At 37.4% G+C, this 20023-nt stretch overlaps 1 long non-coding RNA gene across 9 annotated transcripts in view; it reads left to right on the top strand.

The window, feature by feature from the left end:
* LOC106018726 (uncharacterized) overlaps positions 1-20023 on the top strand; it is a 125763-nt gene that overhangs the window by 10166 nt on the left and 95574 nt on the right. For 7 of the 9 annotated variants that reach the window (XR_011811471.1, XR_011811469.1, XR_011811465.1 and 4 more), the window contains exon 2: positions 13961-14028. The exons of the other annotated variants lie outside the window; for them this stretch is intronic. This is a non-coding gene — a long non-coding RNA (uncharacterized lncRNA). The remainder of the gene's footprint in view (positions 1-13960; positions 14029-20023) is intronic. 9 annotated transcript variants of the gene reach the window in all.

Below are 20023 nucleotides of genomic sequence, written 5' to 3'. Positions count from 1 at the left end.
TACTCGGTAACCTGAGGAAAAAAATAATTTATAGAAGTTTACGTGTCTGTATTTTTTTTAAAGGAGCACTTGATTGCTTTTGTTTTATGTCTCTTTTGAAATACTGACTAGAAATCAGATGAGAAATAATAATAAACTAGATGGCTCAAACTCTAGTGGCCTACACTGGGAACATATGTGCATATGTCTCAAAAATTATGTTAATCAGGGCTGCAGCTGGATTTTGGAATGAAGCTATCATAGTTTCATGTGATGGAAACCATTCAGAAATGCCTCTCAACGAGAATGGTGTTTAGGTTTTTCTCTTGTTTATTCTGAAACTATTTAAGTTTTTCTCTCACTTAATCTGAAGATACATTTTTCCCTTACTGATGAGTTCATTTAGGCAGGAAAGAGTTCAGAGAAGTTATCTGACCTCCTGCAGAAACTGTAGATGCAAAACCCATTAACTAACACTGAGTTGTGGAGCTTCAGTCTCTGAACTTGGGGTGTGTGAAGTCCTTTACCAGATCTTTGTTTGGGGAGTGGTAAAGGTATATCTGAGTTTATCAACTAGTGCTGGAGCAGGTCATGACTCATAACTCAGAATTAGCATATCCTGTTGATCTAAATTTTTTTTTTTTGTGTGGGTGTTTTTCTTTCTTTGGTGGCAGTGGTTTTTAAGGAAATTTGTCTTTAAAAAAAGCTAACTGCCAGGGTGCTCTCCAAAGATTTGAATTTATTTTCAGAATGCTGAACTGTCTAAATTTGTATTTTTAAGTAAAACTTTTTGCAGAATAACTTTTATATGGATACAATAAACATTCTGAATTAGTTTTCTAGAAAACAGGTACTACTACAACACATGGAGGAAGGGATGGAGATGCTTCCTTCCTTTGCTGTGCAACAGTTCTTCTAGATACATATTTAAACAAAGGATCAATACTGTCTTCCAGGTTCCATAAAATTTTCAATCAAACTAAAAATAGGTGTTTTCTAGATTTGCCAAGTATTCAAACCAGACAAATACAATAATGAGCTGGGGATATTCAAGTTTGTCTGTGCATAAATATGTCACAGGGATTAAACGTCTGCATATATATATTTTATAATATTTATACACTATAATTGTAGTGGCTGAAGGGCTAATACACCTTTAAACACATGCTATTACGTTCTTGGTTGTCTAATATTATTTTAGGATTGCTAGTAGATGATTCTTAAATATGTTCAAAGATTGAAAGCTGTGTATTCCAGGCTTTCTTGTAACAGCTGGAAATCCCTAATTATAGTTCACAGGTTACATATTCATCTGGTAAAATCTGTAAATAAACCCTGAAAGGCAAGAATTCCACCTCCACAGTTAAGTTCTGAACGCTACAGACGTGATCACCAGGGAATGGGTGAATAACTCTCCAGTAACATTACCTTTCATGTCAATGGATGAAAACATGCGTCCCTTTTAAGATAAAGAAGAGATTCGATGTTAGTGTTTATAAAGTGAACAGGAGCTTGATAGTTACTTGTAAAGTGAAGATACTTCAAGTTCTTAGATAAAACTGTGCCTAGTTGTTTGCTGATTTCAGCGACATGGATAAATAGAACTACATGTAAGTCAAGCTTTCACCTAACGGCAGATCTGTCTAAAAACCCACCTCTTTTTTACACTTATGGGGGCTGAAATCTTGTCCAGCCACAAGATGAGGCAGTGGATACAGAGTGGCTGCAGGTGGGAGTGAAGATGTGTTCATTGCTTCCCACAGCACGTTGGATGGTGTACACTAAATTTGAGTTTAGAGGTGGTCTGGAAGCTGATTTTGCTGTCAGGATTGCCGGAGGACTGACACTACTGAGGATCTTCAGGATCTGAGCACTTAGGCTGGAAAATATGAGTGAATCACATTTTAGGGCAAGGCAACATTCAGCATAACGTTTGTTGAGTCCTTGACCTGGACTAGAGGTAAACCAGCAGCTGATTACTAATCTCTCGAGCTATCTAGTTTCCCAAACCACACTTCATTAAAGTAATCAGAATGGTTGCAATTTTAAGAGTTAGGAATAATTTCCCAAAGCAATTATATTTCTTCTTGGGGCTTTCAGTTGTATACAGCTGAAGGAGTCTTGCTCCAATTTCTTAGTAGTTCTCAGAGGCAGGAAGATCCACGTGTGTATATATAGAGCTGTGTGACATAATGGTACCGCTCCGTGACAGTCACAGTGGCTTAACTGAAGCTTCCATGGAGATACACCCACCAGTTCAGGCTCTGTGACTGACAGTCTTTTTGCTTTTGTAGGAGAACTGTGTTTGGATAGAACACAATTAAGCTATTTATTTATACACCTAACGCAATTTAAACAAAATAAACCAATCAGAAGAATTGTAATTTGTCTGTGTTTGTCACACACCAGCCTGACTGATGTTAGCCAGTCTGAGTGTCCTGAGGCATTAGCAGATGTAAACTCTGATAGAAAGCTGTCTTTCTGATTACCTGTTCCTGAAAAGTGTTTTTTCTTTTCTTTCTTTTTTTTTTTTTTTTAACTGTAACATGCATCATTTAGTTAAATATAAAGCTAATATGAAGATGTTAGCATTTATAAAAACATGGTTTAAACTCCATCTAGTTTCTCCCTTTTCTTTTGCGTTTTGGGAAATGACTGCTCCCTCTTGCCTCAAGAATCGGACTCCTCTTAACAAGGCTGAAAAATCATATGCTCCATCCAGATTTGATCTCTCCCATGCCATTGAAAAAACCCTCTGATTACACGGGGAGCCTTCTGTGTTTAGAACTTCTGAAACTGCACCTCTAAAATAATGCATCCAACAATTAAAAAAGACAAAATTAAAACTGCACATGGAAACTCAGTTCCCTTTTCTGGGTAAACTCCTGTGCAGAGGACCTGTGCAATGTTTGTGCACTGCTCATGTCTTTTGTGTTTAAGTGTATATTCATTACTCTGTCTCAAAAAAAAAAAAAATAGTATCCCTATTTACAATGTGCCCTGTTATCTCCTTTCATTAATGGCTTTGCACCTTCAAAGACAGCCTTCTTTTCCTTTGTACAATGATGCACATGCCTACATTTCCTATTGCAATCAGTCACTGTGGGCAGCTGGTTTGTAGTCTAGGCCTGTAGTAAGGTAAAATATTCCTACATCCATATTCCTACATCCAGATATGGAGAACTGAACTGGCCTGGGGACCTCAGCTGGCTGCAGAGATGTCTCCGTCAGTTGCAATGTACTGACAGAAGTTTCAGGTGCATATAGTGACTTAAGAGCCCTGTTAATCAGAGAGATTGTTTGAAGTATAAATTCCTTTCCATAGCTTTGAGTGTTTAGTTCTGCACGCATCTGTCTGTTGTTGTGCATCTTTGTTGTAACAATCAAACTGCACACAGCGAAGAAGAATGAGTCCAGGGAACACAGAGGAGAAAAGTATATTCACGGTACCTAATGTTGTTAGTGCCTAGCTTGTAGGTTGGCTAATCTCCCTACGCTCCACACAGGGTGAATGGGAATGAGATTCAGATCTAGTGAAGGTAATGTAACTACCTGAATCTAATCAGTACAGTCCATGCTGTCTCTATCTCCTTATCCTTTGGGATGTCTTGCTCTTGCACAGAATTCCTGTTTACCTTTTTACTTATATAGGAGAACATCCTGCTGTATTAGCTTTATGCAACTGCACAAATCTGACGTTTGCAACTGGTGGAAGTTGTTATTGTTGTTTCTAAGGCTGTGTCCCTGTTACAAACCAGTTTGTGCAACTATTCCAAACAGCGTATACAAATCTGCCCAACAAGTGTGGTGTTCAGTGCTTCCAATGGATCTGTGTTTTGCCATTTTTAATGCATGTTATGTATCTTGCATGTTCCATAAAAATCAGGAAAGAGTTAGACTTATTTCCTCTACAGATGTGGTATTTCTTACTTAACAAATCCCCATACAAGTAGGAATATGTATAATTATATTTGTTGTGGTCAGATATTGTTCATGATGCTGAAGTATGCCTCAGTGTGTGCAACCCATTTGCTGCAATTTGTTTTGTTGCTACAAGGGATTAAATGAGTAATCAAGAGGAATGAGAGAAACATGACATTTAATTATTCTACTGTGGAGGAATACCTTATCACAGGACAAATGTACATACCCGCATAATGAGAACAGGTGTATCATATGAAAGCATACAGGAAAGTTTTGTAAGAGAGAGGAAGAAGGATTTTATGAAAGGAATTTATTAGCATCTGCACAAAAGCCTTTAAATCCCCTTAATTTACAGCTGTAAAACAAGCTTACAAGTGAGGCACTGAAGACTTACAATTTTAATGCATGCCACTTTGTTTTTATGTTTGAGCCAAACATTTCCATGCACACGTAGAAAATCAAAGCAATATGGTTTGTAGCACATGCTCTGTTGTGCAGCAAGCTGTGGAGGCCTTTCTAGTTGGCTCTTGATAAGAGTCATTCCCATGAAACAGGCATAGTCTCTTAATTATTTATAGAGTTACAGGAAGGAATAATGATTGGGAAATGGTACTTTAGGAAAGCAACCCACCTGTGTCTACTCTGTAATAACCCTCATGCTGGTTTTATGTTGCTCATGCATGTGTGAGTTCAAAAATATTGAGCAGAGATGCACAGAATACTGAAACACCAAAACAAACAAACCAAAACATGCTTCTTTTAGACTGAGAGAACTACCTTTAAAGCAAATTGCGTTTCACTGTTTTTGCACCTTGTAGTCAAGTTTCAACAACCTCTGATGACATTAGCAAAACATATTGCAGGGGACAGCTGGGAAACACAATCTCTAAGCAAATGCTTCTAAAAATGGCCTTAAAAATGGAGGCTAGTGGAACAAAAGCTATTCTCTGTTATAATGGTAGGAAAAAAAGGTGATCGCAACACCATCTTTGTACAGGGGTCTAAACAATGGTATTCTTCTGATGTGCACGTGGAAGTGGTTTAGAAACTCATAAAGCATTAAGACCCTTGAATCTTTATATCTGTAGTCTCTAATCTTTTAAATAATTCATTTTAATGCTTGATTCTTACTTGGGTGTGCATGACTGACCTGAGAATGTGGAGGCTTGCAGTGCTATGGAGATGGCAATTTCTCATCTATTCAGGAGTGCAAAAGTGCTGAAAGGAGCAGAGAAGGAAGGGGGTCATAGATCCATTTAATTTTTGTTCCTGCCTTAATAAGAAATCCTGTCTTGACTTAAATTGCTTTAATATAAATTTGGTTTAAACTGGGAGAAAAGGTAACGTGCTTTAAACTTAAGAGCTCACATACTTATGGTTTTATAATTTATTCTTTGAAATAGAAGTGCACACGAATCTAGCCTCTGCCATTGTCCAGGCTTTCCTCTGTTTGCGTGGGACCTGCTTATCACCGTTCACCTACCAAATCACCATCTCTGGAGAGGTGTGGAAGTATCTTGCCTGTTAATATCACTGCTTTGGGGGGAGAGGCGAAAGGCTCTATCAGTGTCTATCCTCAGCATTACTGAAGGCTCCAGTATTACAAGGTTATAGTGGAAAAATAAAAATCTACATATACATAGGCACACACATGTGTGACTGCAGAACTGTAAATGGAAGATGCATGCTCTTGAAAGGCCCTATAAAGCCATGGGTGTATAAGTGTTTATCTGACTGAGAATTTCACTGTTTCAGCTTAGATTCTGTGTATAACACCATTTCTGTGCATGGAGGCCACTTACTATTGCCTGCTTTCCTACCCGAACAGCCCTTGTGCAGGTAAGAAGCAGAGGCTCTTTGTTACAAAGCTGTGCTTTTAGAGCTTGACTGAGACCTGGCAGTTTTCTGAGTTCCACTTTGAGTTTCAGTCCCAACTACATCTTTCTGAAAACCAAATAAAGCAAAGCAATTCTTGGTCTGTATGTTGAACTTGCATGTTGTAAATGACAAAGCATTAACAAAAGGCTTGGATTACCTGCTGTTCTGTGTTGAGGTAGGGTCACCGACTGATGAAATCTCTGTCCTCAGTTACCCAAGGTTGTTTAGCTCCCTGTCCAAGCACTCTTCTGGAGGTGCTGGTTTTATAAGCACAGTGTCAGAGTACCCTGATCAACACAGATGTGATTGTTTTAGTTTTATTTTAAGCACACTTTGGACAGCCAGTGAAATGTCAACAAGGATGTAGTATGTTTCTTTAAGATTTTTTTATTTTATTATGTGTATATATGTACCTGATATTTCTAGTAAATCCTCCTGAACCTCTGCATTTTCATTTTTTTTTTTCTTTCTGTGCTTTTGAATCAGTGTTCTTGTACCAATTAGGTACTCTGGTAGCATCACCAGAGCCAGTATAGAAGCCTGGGTCACTGAAACTCCACAGCTTTAAGACTAGATTCATCTCAGATATTAATGAGGCAGATTGATAAAATTTTAAGGTCTCTTTCCTCTTTTATTTGTATGTGGAAGACTGGAGGTTAGAAGGCTTTTTAAATAGACAAGCTCAGGGACTGCCCCTGTTTTGTGATCCATAAATATGCTAACTTACTGGGCGCTTCACAGAGAGAGATGGCTGCTTCTAGGAGGTGAGTCAGCCTGCTGCAATCTGAGTCATCTTCCACAGGTATTTCCTGAAAGTGCTGAAGATGACTAGACTCATATTCTGTTTCAGTTACCTTTGAATTCATCCCTCCTTGTTTTAGGCACCTGTGTGCTTGTACAGCACCTAACACCAGGAAGTCTTGCTCTTGTTTGTATAACCTTTTAAGTTCTTCTGCACTACAAACAATAAACTTGCACTGTGTAACACTTAGGATATAGAACAGAGTTTTTCCTCATCTACTGTACTGTATTTCAGTTCAAAATTGAACACCTGGCATTTGGGCTAAGGCTGCTGACAAGCTACCAATTGTACTAGCAGCTCTGGTTGTGTAAACACCTGCATTTCTAAGAAACTGTTAGGAAATTCATTTTATATAGGCTACCAAACAACCTTCAAATGGGAATTATTTTTAGCCAGACTGGTCTTGCCAGGTCTTGATATGGCTTTCTGCCATGTGTTTGATTTAAACTAGTAACTTAAAGACTCATATCTACTTCACAAACACCTGAGCTATGCAAAAAGCTGGTTTTACTTTAGACTTAAATCGTTTTGCAAAGCTCCATAGCAGAGTATCTGCACATCAGAAATGATGTAACCTGACAGACATAAAGTGGAATTAAAGTGAAATACATGTACTGGTTAAAACAAAATCATCTATATGTCATGAATGAGAAAAACAAAACAGATGGAACTATGTCCTTGGTCATGCATCAGAGGATTTTCAGACTCTTCTAATATAGCGTAATTTAATAAAGGGGAAAACTCTCCAATATTCAAAATGTAATAAAGTGAAAAATGTGATTCTGTAATCATGTTGGAATTTAGTATCAATAACTGCAAAATAAGGAGTGCATTGATGAAATGACATTAGAGCTTAGGAAGAATATATACATTGATTTATGAATGATTGAACTGATATATTCTTCAATTGTGGTGTCACCAGCATGCTGACAAAGTGGCTTTGTATGAGCACACCCCATGGTAAAAGGAAGATTATATTGCTTAGTGAGTAGAGTTGTGGTTGAAAGGAAGGGAAATGTCACAAGGAGTTTGAACAGCCTGCTAGCCCCATCTGCAAAACTCCTCAGTGCTCAGAAATGGTTCCAAGCATGCAGTTATTCACACACACTTTATCCTCCAACACCATGAAAGATGAAGCAGTTTGGTATTATAATTCCACTAGAGTTGGAGCCACTGTGGAGTCAGCAGTCTTCATGTTTGGAATACAAAAGCTTGAGGTCACCAGGAAAGCCTCATCAAGCCAGGAGCAGGCAGAGGTGCATGTGTATAACAGTACTGGTTGGCAACTGGGTGTGGAGAATGTAAATAAGAACCTGTTCACTGTGAGATGCACATTGAGCACGGTAAGGTCATAGACTTTACACTTATCTGTAACATACAATGCCAAATTTCACATAGCGTGCACAGAGATGTTTATATCAGACAGCACCTCTTTATGGATAATTATAGACTCTAACTCCTTGCTCTGCTCTAAAAATCTGTATAGCCTGCCTAATTCCATTACTTTGCTTGATAGAGAATGCCTATACTGTATATATACTGGTATAGCACGTGCAGACTCAGACACTCAGACCAGAGTGACAAAAGAAGAGAGGATAAATGTCTTTGAATTTAAAGTATGGTTTGCAAAGTCAATTCAGTTTGGCAAGATTACCCAGCAATTAATATACAAATGTTTTTTATGCTCTTTTCCTCTTACAATAAAAAATACAAGTCATGATAATCTTTTCTGTAATAGACAATTTAATCATGGTCAGGATCCAAGATGAGAAGGTCTCAGGTATCAGAAGTCCTAGGGGATTTTTATTACTGGAAAATGGGATCTTTGTCAGAATGTGCAAACCCTGTATTTTTAGAAAAGGCAAGATAAATGGACTCTTAGTATAGGATGGTGACAGACAATTTTCAGTTTTCTAATTTTCAGGAATCTGTTTTTCTGTTATTTTAACTAGCAGAGTCAACTTAATTTGTGAATTGGATGAAAAAGGAAGGAGGGGGAGCGGTAAAGTAGTTGAGACTTTAAACTATAGAAGCCTTCACAGAAAACAGATTTCTCTTGGCAATCAAGATAACTTAACAACCATAAACACATTGTCAGAGGGAAAAATTACATTTTGCTGTAGTGCAGATCATATACAGATGACTGATTTCTCTTTCAAGTTCAAGCACAAAAGGACTGTTTATATATATTCAGCATCTGACCTGGCTCTTGAAGATCTGAGGAAGGATGGCTAAAGGGCTCTTGAAATGCTGCTTGGCAAGGAGTACAGGATAACAATCAGTGTAAGTATAAATAGCTCAAAATGTTGATAACAAGCAAAGTTGCTTCAGATGATTTGCAGTGCTTGCCCACTTACATAGATGCAATCAGAAAGTTTTTGTTACAGTACGTTATATACCAGTGGCGAAGCTGCTCTGGATGCATGCTACTTTCCCTGTGCTTGCGATGTGCTAGAAGTGACTCTAGCTATAAATCCAGAATGTGTATGTGTGCATAAATAAGGAATGTCCTGCTGTGTGGGCACAGTTTCTTTAATGCATTAGTTCCTTGTGCAGATAACTGTCCCCTGTAGATAGTGCTGGGAATTATGCTGATGTAAATAAAAGTTCTAGGGTTTGACTTATTAGATAGCTTCTTCCGAATCTAGAGACCATAAGCGGAAAGCATCTCCTCTTACTCCCGTATTAATTAGCATGGATGAGACCAGAGGGACTCTTTCAGCATACTCTGTTTCAGAGCTGTAGTGCTCAACTGTGACAGCTTGGTTTGCCCTCGCAGTACCTGCCATTTCCAGGTGGCTTGTATCCTGTACTGCATGGGCTTATGGTTGTTTAATTTCCAAGACCGTGAGATCTACATGTGTTCAACATAGTATAGTTTATACTAAGAGGAAGGTAACTGTGAAAAGAAATGTGTTAGAAGATCCTGCCGCCTTTCTTTTCCACAAGGCTTTGTACTTTCAGTGGTGTTATACTAACTCAGTATAGTCAACTAGCTTTGACTTTCCTTTGGAGTCTCCTTTTACTGGAGACTTTTTACTTTTACACGTTACTCGTGTAACATGCTGTCTCAAATAGACCTTCCCACTTAATTTTCATATGAGTCGAAAAGAGAGAATTGTCCTTGATCTGTCTTGCTGCTGCTCATGCCTGTTGCTTTGGGCTGTGGTTCTTTGGATAGTTACACCTAGGTGAACACCTGAGTAGTGCAGGAAAATGGTGGTTGCGTGAATTCTGCCTGTCTTGCTTGCAGAAGGCTCTAACTGAGGGACTCTTTAACTCTAAAAATGGTATCACAATATTACTCTAACTCCTCTGATTTGGTATAAGCCCTGTGGACAGCATGGATGTCTGACTGCTAACATCACTGAACTGCATGTAAATAATTTTAATAATCAAAATTAATACAGCACAGTGACTTAATCCTTTTAATCTTTTTTTTTTTTTTTTTTTTTTTAATTGGGAAAACTGAGTTCTACTTTCTGCTATTTCTCTTTAGCTTTTTTAATAGCATCCTTCAGTGATTGTAGATGTACTGCTTACTGCATGCTTCATTCGTATTACAGAGCTAACAAGGAAGGTGACAGTCTGAAACTTTGAAAAATGTAGCATGGTCTGGAAACTCAGAGTATTATCTAAGTAGGATGAACAGACATGCATCAGTTGAGGAATCTGCAGCCTAAGGGACTGCAAATATCATTCCTTATCATTCCTTTTCTTAACCAAGGAAATTTACTTCAAGAAGGTTGTTCATATTTTTTTTTGTGTGTGTGTGTTGAATGTTATGTAATTGAAGAGCCTCCATCTGACTTGGTTGACACCGATGCTTTTAAAACAAACTCATGATTTTTTTGGTGCCTTGAACAAATTAAGTAGCTTAGTGTTCATCTGCTTGTCAGATACACTGCAACAATGATGTGTGTGCTATTGGAGGAGGAGGAAAAAAAGTAATTTTAGAACATTTAACTAGAGACCTCTTGAAAAATACAGTGTTTCAGAAAGCTGGAGAATGCGCTCTCAAGGCTGTCGTTCAGGCAGAACACTGGAAAATGCAGGTTTCCTCCCCAGAACTGTTGAAGCATACCTGGAAGGAGTATGGTGTTCTTTTAGAAAATACTGCTTTGTAAGAGTTGTAAACGTAACGGGCATATTTCTGAAGAAAGGTTTAAAACAGTAAGGCCTTTGAGATCCACAGAGTTAATCTTCAGGCATTTTTGAAGATCTGAGTTTTCAGCACAGCTCTATTTTGTAAAATATTGAATAGAGAAAAAAATATTCTATTTTGAAGCTTTAGGCAAAGCTGGATTTCTTTCTCCAGGCTACCTGCTCACCTATATTTTCCTGTGAAAATACATGTGTTTTGTTTTTAGATTGCTAGATAAGAATAATGTTCTCTCCTGAAGCACTTAATAATTAAATGCTCATTTTCTCCCGCCCCCCTAAATTGGTTTTACTATTTAATATTGTGACTATTAATGATTTAATAATGGAGTATGAAGATTGAGCAAAAAAAAAAAGAGAGAGAGAAAAAAATGTTGCAGCTTATCAGGACACTGAAGTAAATAAAGAAGAAATCCTTTGTTTATGCATTTTCTCCTCTTTATCGGCATATGTTGAAGAGTCTATGTTTTATTGTGTGCTACCTTCTTTTAAAAACAACTACAAAGAGTCTTGTGATTTCAGCGATCTTAGTGGGGGGTGGGGGAATCCCAAGTGGCATGAGGAATGGCACATAGATATTAGCAGTATTAAGAACCTGTTAAGGTGCTATATCTGTTTTTCTTGCCAGTGTAGAATTTCTTCATTTACAATTTGGTGTAGTGCTAGATGAGTCAGCTATAAATTTGAAAGGAATAAAAAGTAAGGGGATGCACTTTGGTGCAAGAATTAAAAGAATGAAGCCCACCACCAACAGAAGCTAAGAAAATTTAAAAGCAAGCTTGAGTTTAATGAATATGTAGTCTAGTCTTGCTGATGAGATGTGAAACCGGGGGCCTGATTGCTTATGGTTGTTAACAGTCCAATGGCCCTTTTTGTAGGAACGGGCATAGTAGCCCCAGTGTTCTGGCATAATTCCAAATCTGCATTCATTCTCCTTCAAATCTCCCTGAAGGATCAATTGGATATGGTATTCTCTTCTCTATTTCCTCTCATACACCAGCATGTGCTGGGGCTGATGCTGCTTTCCAAACCAGGAGCAGAACTTGGGGATTTTTCCATAAGGATGAGTATTACATGAATGTTAAAAGTGATTGTTATAATAAAGCAGTTAACGTTTGTTCAGAGAAGAATGGGGCCAATCTAGACCTTCTCAATATAGTTTTTCCTTGTAATTGCTTCAAAGCTCATCCCAAATAATATTCTGAGAAGGTTCATTTGTTCTGAATCAAACCTGTTCTTCTGTCACTCTTTCTCCTTCCTAGCAGCTAGACTTATGGGCTTGTTTTGACCACCCTTTAATTCAGCCTAAAATACTCAATTTGTGTGTGGTAATATCCCTCGCTCCATTCTTGCACTACAGCTATTTATCACTGATGAAAACTTCTGAACATTTCCTCTAGGCCCAGAGATTAATGGATGCAATTTTAGGGTCTGTGTGTCCATCTTGTCCTTGGGATGCAAGGCAAATTTTCTCTGTATTGGCTATTGCTTTTCAGCCAGTCATCAGCAAGTGCTGTGAGGACGGCAAGAGCAGGATAAATCTTTCAAGGCACAGATGAAATTGTCTGGAAAGAGAAAGAAGATGGGAAATTGTGAATAGGAGCAAACAGCTCTACAGAAATAGTCAATGACTTGCTTATGCAAATGTATGGAAGTTGCCTACGTTACAGAAGGCAACCTAGAGAAACTGTGCCAGGTCATAGGCGTGATCCACTATATAATTCATCCCTGATGTTCAGGCATATTAGGTCTAGACCTGACATGTGCTTGGGGTGAGGATGTCTGCTGTTGGAGTTGGTCAGAGAGGAAAGGAGGACGTGGTCTACTCTCACTTCCAGTAATACTGGAGTGTTCTCTTCAGTTTGCAGATGAGAGGGGGAAGGATGGTGCTGCAGAAAGACAACTGCAGTGAATGGAGAACCTGGTTCGGTGTCTTTAAATATACCTAATCTCAAGAAGTCTGTCTGCTGCTTACAGAAGCTTAAATGCTATGTTTTCTGCCAAAGTGGTGTGAAGTTTCTACTTGCACCAAGATCTAAATCAGCCTTCCTGAACTGAATGACCTCTAAGGAAACACACATTAACACTTATGAATATTCAGGAATGTTGTATAACATGATAAAGGCTTCCATTTATAGACTTTTTACAAAATGTGGTTTTAATATCAAATTTTAAAATTAGGACATTATGTGCTATAAAAGTTATCACTAAGTTCTTGGTGAAAAACATCTGATTTTGAGTTCATTCAAGCAAACTTGAGCTTGTCTTAAACTTGATATGTTTCCAGCTTTCTAGTGCTATTGCTGTTTCAAATGCCATTGTCCTGGATAACAAGCATTAATTGATTCTGGGAGACTGTTGCATCTCTCTTCCTAAATTGAGCTTCCTCCCTGATAATGAGATTGCTTTCTTGATTAATTTCCCCAGAAAGCTCAATACAGCTGTCATTTCTAGCATAAATTGAACAGTAGATTGTCTGGTTTCTAAACATGCAGAGAACTTACAACTTCCATTAAAATTTGAGAAATCTGGAGTATCCAATTTTGGTAAAAATGAACCACTGCATCTCTTTCACATGCTGATAATGGCATAAGACTTTTCATAAGACTTTCTGCTCATTACTTTCTTAGGGGCATTTGTTATTCTTGGGAATGTGCAAAACTATCAAAAAAGAGTCTGTTTCTCTGAAAGCTGATTCTTCAAGAAATTTGCTTTGCAGAATGCTTTGGAAAAGTTGCTTGTACAATTATTTTTACCTTTATACATGTGTAGTTGTTAGGAATGCTATCAGCTCTCTTAGGCTGGGGTTGTCAGTAGACAGTCACACACAAAGGTATCTGTGTATGCCACTGTGAACCTGAGATGTCCAACGGGAGATATCTTGGGCTCAATTCAATCACCTACATGAGGTGATTGAATCCAGCCATCCAAGCATTCCCAGTAAGGCTGGCATGTACATGAGCAGGATATACAGGAAACGTGAGCAGTGCTAGACTGTCAGCTAGAACCAGGTGAAGTCCCCCAGGATGTCTCACATGGCACTAGAAACCTATGCTTAGGCACTGGATTGAGTCTCCTCCTTCACTCGTGTCAGAGGCAAAATTTTTACTGACTTTCTTGGGACCTTGGTTGTATGTTCTAATGAGAATTCAATAATACCAAATTAAATCTCACTTTTTTTTTTTTTTTTTTTTTTTTTTTTTTTTTTTTTCACAGCACCTTCTGAAAACTGGTTTTCCTGGGATTTTTCCTAGGTTCTGCTGACTAAAGTTGAATTAGAAGAGGTAGGTGAGAAACCTCCAGAACTGTTCAGTATATTTGCTGATTTTTTTTTTTCAATGCAATAACCTAACTTCAACTCTTTATAAAAAAGTAAGTAAAAAATCTCAGGAATGAAAATGATGCAACATTCCCATGGTTGCTGTTTCTAATGGCTGGAAAAATATATTACTGGACTTTGTGAATTGCTATACTCAGTAAGCAGCAAACACAATTACAGCCAGAATATACCGTATCACAACATGTACTAAATTAATTTATCTTGACAAGTTTAAATAATTCATAGTGTGCTTTTAATAAAAAGTGAAAGGAAAAGTAATGAATTCTTGGTTGTGTGGTATCTTACTGTAAGGCTCTTACATTATTAAAATTATAAATGTAATCACTTGAAACTTTGTTTTTTGCAATAAAAAACAACAGTTAGAAGTGACTTCTTGGAAGGAATGATGGTATGGGAAGAGCTGGGATTAGAAGGGCCTGCTTTAATGTGATATTGCCAGTTATCTATTAACCGGACTTAGTTCTTCATACAATTCAATGCGATTTACAAGGGTACTTAGTGTTGTTTCCACCACGCACAAACTACAGAATAGAGGTGTAAAAGGCTGAAAGAACTTGCATACAGCCACCCAGGACACCAATGGCACAGCTGGAAATAGGACTTTCAAATTCTGTTCAAGGGCAAATTCTCTCTCTCTCTGTCTCTCTCATATTTCAGTATATTTTCCATTATGATATGTTTGTAGCTTTGTCTGCAGTGGCTCTGTTGGCTACTGTTCTTCATGTCTGTGACGAATGTCTTAATCCTGCTTTTTTATCTAGTTCTAGTTTGTAGTTCTTGGGGGAAAGAAATAGATATGTTCTGCGAGAAGAGACCTGAACTCTTTTCCTGCATAAAAACGTTACCCCTGCCTCTATACAGTCTCCTGAGACTAATGGCATGAAAAGAAGATCATAACCTCAGGTGCGATAAAAAGAAACTGAAGATGAAGAAGATAAAAGGGAGTGATATAGTGTAAACTGAAAAAAAGTCTTATAGTAACAAAATTAAATCTGAAGAGCTTGTGTGACAGCAGTCCTTGAGCTAGATTTCCTGAAAAGGGCATCCTTTCTTAAAAATTCTGTTTTTGTCAATACATCTCTGTAAGTCAATACTTAAATAACCAAGTGGAAGTTGCCATTGGCTGCACCTGGCTCAGTTGCTGAGAAATGATGTAGGTGCCATCTCCGGTGCTACCTAAAGCTCTGCTGAAAATCGTTTTTTTCTGGCTGAAGATGTAGCCCTGTTTCTTTAAGACAAGTATGCATGCAGTGTCATGGGCTGAATTTATTGTTACCTATGCTCAGGAGAACAGTCACATCAGACCGTGGATACCGTCTGTCACAAAATGTTTTGGATAAGTGAGGATAGATAAATGAGGTTGTGCATTGTACTGAGAACGTATTCAGTGAGTGAAGCTTCAGCTCTTAATAGTGTGCAACAGAATAAAGCTTCACGTGTTTGTATTCTTACCCAGTTCAGCACTTTGGATATGCTGAAGCATTTTTAAACCAAAATGAATGCTTCATGCTACTGTTGATTCGTGCAAGCTGCAGATCAGAACAGTGCCATCAGATCATTTTTCCTCTCGCTGGTGATTGTGAGTTCTCACAGAAGTGACAAGTACACACCTGACACAGCACCAGCAGCCAGGGACGGAAAGGTGGAAAAAACCCTCTTTTACTCTCTTTATACTGAATATTTCTCTACTTCTTCTTTCTGTGTTTTCTCATCTATTTCCTTTTTCTTGACCTCCTAAATGACTTTGCTCTTACTGTATTTCCTTTTGCCATGTCCCAGTTCCCTTTCTTGTTTTCTTCCCATTTAGTTTAGAGGCGTTGATTTTAGCCTCATTACAGGATCCATTGTCATCGGCAGAAATTCAAGAAAGGCTCAACAATGCAATGCTGGCCATTTGTAGAGGACTGTCATAGAGAGATGTTTCCCCAAAGGCTGGTGGGTTCAAGCCTTTTTAATAATCTGTTCATTTTCACGAACACCAAATTCACATGCAGTTATGTAGTGTTAAAATAATAATGCACATATAAAGCAGTACTAAAAGATCTGTACATTGTAAAACATTGCAGATGACATTTAACAACATGAGCAATCTGTGCTGTAGCTCTCCCCTAAAACATAGAATGTAGTTTAAATATTTTACCTTAGTATGGGAGACTTTTCCTACAATTGGCCTGTATGTATGTGAGAAATTTATCTTCCCTTCAGGTCTCCCCATGCGGAGGCTGATATCCACAGGACCCCTGAAAGTCAGCTGATAGCAGTATCAGGACATTCTGGGGGGTTAGAACCTCACTAAGGAGGTCACATCTGCAAGAGATGACAAGCAATTACAGACCCTACAGCATTCAGGTAATTGGAAAAACTTTTCACCTTGTGCTCTTACTTAAAACAAACAAAAACAACAATCAAACCTTTGTCCTTAAGTGCTTGATTACATGCACACATACAGAGACACAAACTTATTTATTAGACAAGAATCAATAAAATAAAAGAAATGACTTCTTATCTTCCAAGTGTTTCTCCACTGACACAGATGACTTCAGGAGAGATGAACTGAGCTTGTTCAGGTTCTATAGGTATAGCACTGTAGCAGCTGCTAGGTTGAACAGTTTATTTTTGAGTTCATGTATTGATGATGGAAGCTGGAAACTTCCATTCAATTTGTATGATGCTGGGTCATCAGTGACTAGCAATCAGAATCTCATCAACGTGCTAATGTGTTTGTCTGGATGTTTGGTTACAGAGCATTTCCTTCCAGACCTTTATTTTATTTTTTTTTGTTTGTTTGTTTAAACTCCCCAGTTATTTTCTAACATAAAAATGCTTTTTCTTTTGAAATGCTCATTCTTTGCTTGTGCCTTGAATAAGTTATAAGCCCTCCTTGAGAGATGTTTACTGTTTTAAATCTCAGGAAGTCCAGGTGGCCTCTGAAATGCCCATATGGTTTGCAACATGTGGACGAGATAATGACTTTCCTCTGAGAGATAAGCCATCATTCTTTGGGATGCCCAGTTCTTACATATACCAGCAATATCCTCATTCTCTTTTTTCAGCTGTGCAGAGAAGCAAGAGAATGAAGAAGCTGAGAATGTTTTTGCATAGTTACTGTGCAGATAGATTTTCCCCCCACCCATGCACTGAGATAATCTGTTACTCACTGTGGACAGAAACACGCTGCAGTTAAAGCTATATCTTTATTTCTTTCTTGATTGGATTGAAAACTAACTAAATCTGCTTTGTATCAGTCAGAAACCTGCATTTGACCTTAAGGTTTTCATACAAGGAAAATGCTGAATCAGTAAACAATTTGAGTCAATCATAGATCAGAGTTTTAATTATAGACAAAGTTTTCCACTGGAAAGCTGTTATTTCTAGAGCAAGTTAATTGGAACTGAATTAAAGCTAACTTGCTCATTTCAGTTTGTAATCCCATATGCGAAAGATCTACATGAAATACCAGATTGGGAATAGGGTATCCAAGATGATCTTACTGACCTGATAGTTAACTATTGCAGTTCATGCTCTTACTAACCTGAGTCTGTTGCAAGTTAGCTTTCTAACATGTGAAATATTGCATGTTTATGTACAAAATCTTTTTTTTTTTTTTAATTCCTAATTGAGTTGCTAAAGCAGATCACCAGTGTGTAGGGATTTAATTGTCTCTTACAAGTGGAATTTGTTGTCATCTGCAAACTGAAACACCTAATAACTTCATCAGCCTTATAACAGCCAAAAATTTATGGTGTTTCAGAACTTTATTAGAAAATCTGGTTAAATAAATGGAAGAAGCACTTCCCTGGACCTTATAGATTAAATACATTTTCTTACTGTAATTTGATCTGGAAACTTTCAGAACAAATAACTTGCTCAAATGTTTGCCTGACTGCAGGTTCTTCTTGGCCATGAATCACATTATACGGAATGCTGATAAAACTAGTGGAGCGAGCAGGAGTTTCTTCAAGAACTCTGTTTTTTACTCAGCTGTTTTATGAACAGTATCTTCCATTCACCCTTTAATGATTCTGATTAGCTTCTTCCCACATATTTTTCAGCAACATTTTGTTTAGAAATTAAATGATACATTTTCATAAGGTGTCATATGATTTTCAAGTACCTGTCTCTGACAAGAAGGCTATGAACTAATATTCGGGTATTCTGTTTCTATAGAAAACTAAATGCATTTTTTGGCATAGATTGGGTTTCCAGAAATAACATAAAAAGAAGTCTACTGTGTTATCTTATGTACCAACTGAGCATGTATCCATTACTTCTGTAAAAGCAGCTGTGACCTCTTGATGGGTGTGCATTAGAGAAATTAATCTGAATCTTTATCCATTGGAATTTAATATGGATTTCTTAAATAACATCAGTTTCCTCTCTGGACCCTCATTCAGAATTAAAATGGCTTTAATTTAGGTTAGACATGGAAATAAATTAATTTATATTCAGTTTATGTTCTAAAGAAGAGTATCTACACAGTAGGTTAACTTAAACAATTTTTAAAACTCTTTCAGAATAATAGTCATTCTCATCAGGAATGCTTAGTCACTCCATAAGCCTTATAACTGCCAAAATTTCAAGCTATTTCAGAACTTTATTAGAAAATTTTTCCTGAGAATATTATGACAAACTTCAAAGAATTTGATTTACTCTTCTTCATGATTTAACAATGAATTTATGTGGACCCTTAGTTCTTTCTGCTACTAAAATATAAAACAAACTAGTTGGAACAACATGTATGCTTCACCTAGCTCAAAAAGCTGGTTTTTTTTTTTTTTCTTTTTTCCCATTAAAAAAAAAAACAACAACCTACCCTGATTTTTTTTGCTGATGATCTAAGCAGAAGATAAATTTGACAGCCCTCTTTGTAGATAAAACCAGAAAGGTGATGCTATGAAAAAGAATTATGGCAACATCTGCTACTGCAAAAATGAAGAGAGTTAACTGAGAGCCAAGCATCACCTGAGCTACCGTTTCCCATAGTAAATGATACCAGTGTATAGGTATGTAGAGAGCTGTTTTGGAGATGGAAAATAATCTATATTGTAACATATGGAAAACTGGTAGGTGGTGTTGATATGTGTTATTCATATTCATCTGTTCTAAGGAACTAAATGTAGGGGACAATATTTTTTTCTTGTGGTCAGAGTAGCTATAAATACACAGCTTGATTATAGTTAAACTGAGATACAAACATTAAATAGATATTTTTAACAAGCTGTGATTATCCAAGCATTGTCTGATCTAAGAAGAGCAGGCTATACAGTTGCAAATTATGGAGTATTTGCCTTTATAATGTAGATGCAACTAGGCTACTAGAAAAAAAAAAGTAGATTTTTTTTTTTCTATATGTTGCCAAAAGTGGACTACTTTGCAATCTTGTAAGAGAACAGAAAAAAAGAAAAAAAAGAAAAAGAAAAGAAAAGAAATGTAAGAATGTAAAACTTGCCATGTAGGCTTAGCCGAGAGTAAGCTGGGCCCATAACCTCTCTTTCTGACAGTAGCCTCTGACAAATTTATTTAGGTGAAAAAAAAGGGGGGTGGGGGTGGAGAGTGGAGTGGCATTCCCCTGTGTTTGCTCTATCAGCTTCCATCCAGCTTTCTGTGTTTTTGGGAATTCCTGAACTGCTGATTATGTTTGCCTTATTTATATAATAGGCCTTAGTGAAACTCTGTCTCAAACTGGACAAACCATAGATTTATTTCTTTAACTGGTCTATGACTTTGGCACACAAAATATTCTGTGGCAAGGAAACAGACAAATTATTCACTGTGTGGAAAAGTACTTCCTTTTGTTCCTTTTAAACCTGCTGCCTGATAATTTCATTTGGCACCAGCTCATTTTTATGCTGAAAGAATCAGTGAATGAGGAACTTAAAACTTCACAGAAATCCAGTATAAAATAAGATATTCAAGATTATTAATATAACCTATGCATA

Source organism: Anas platyrhynchos, chromosome 9 (genome assembly GCF_047663525.1).
Source record: "Anas platyrhynchos isolate ZD024472 breed Pekin duck chromosome 9, IASCAAS_PekinDuck_T2T, whole genome shotgun sequence".
Classification (NCBI taxonomy): Eukaryota; Metazoa; Chordata; class Aves; order Anseriformes; family Anatidae; genus Anas; species Anas platyrhynchos.
The sequence above is the reverse complement of the archived record's forward strand: the minus strand, read 5'-3'. Positions and strand labels throughout refer to the sequence as shown.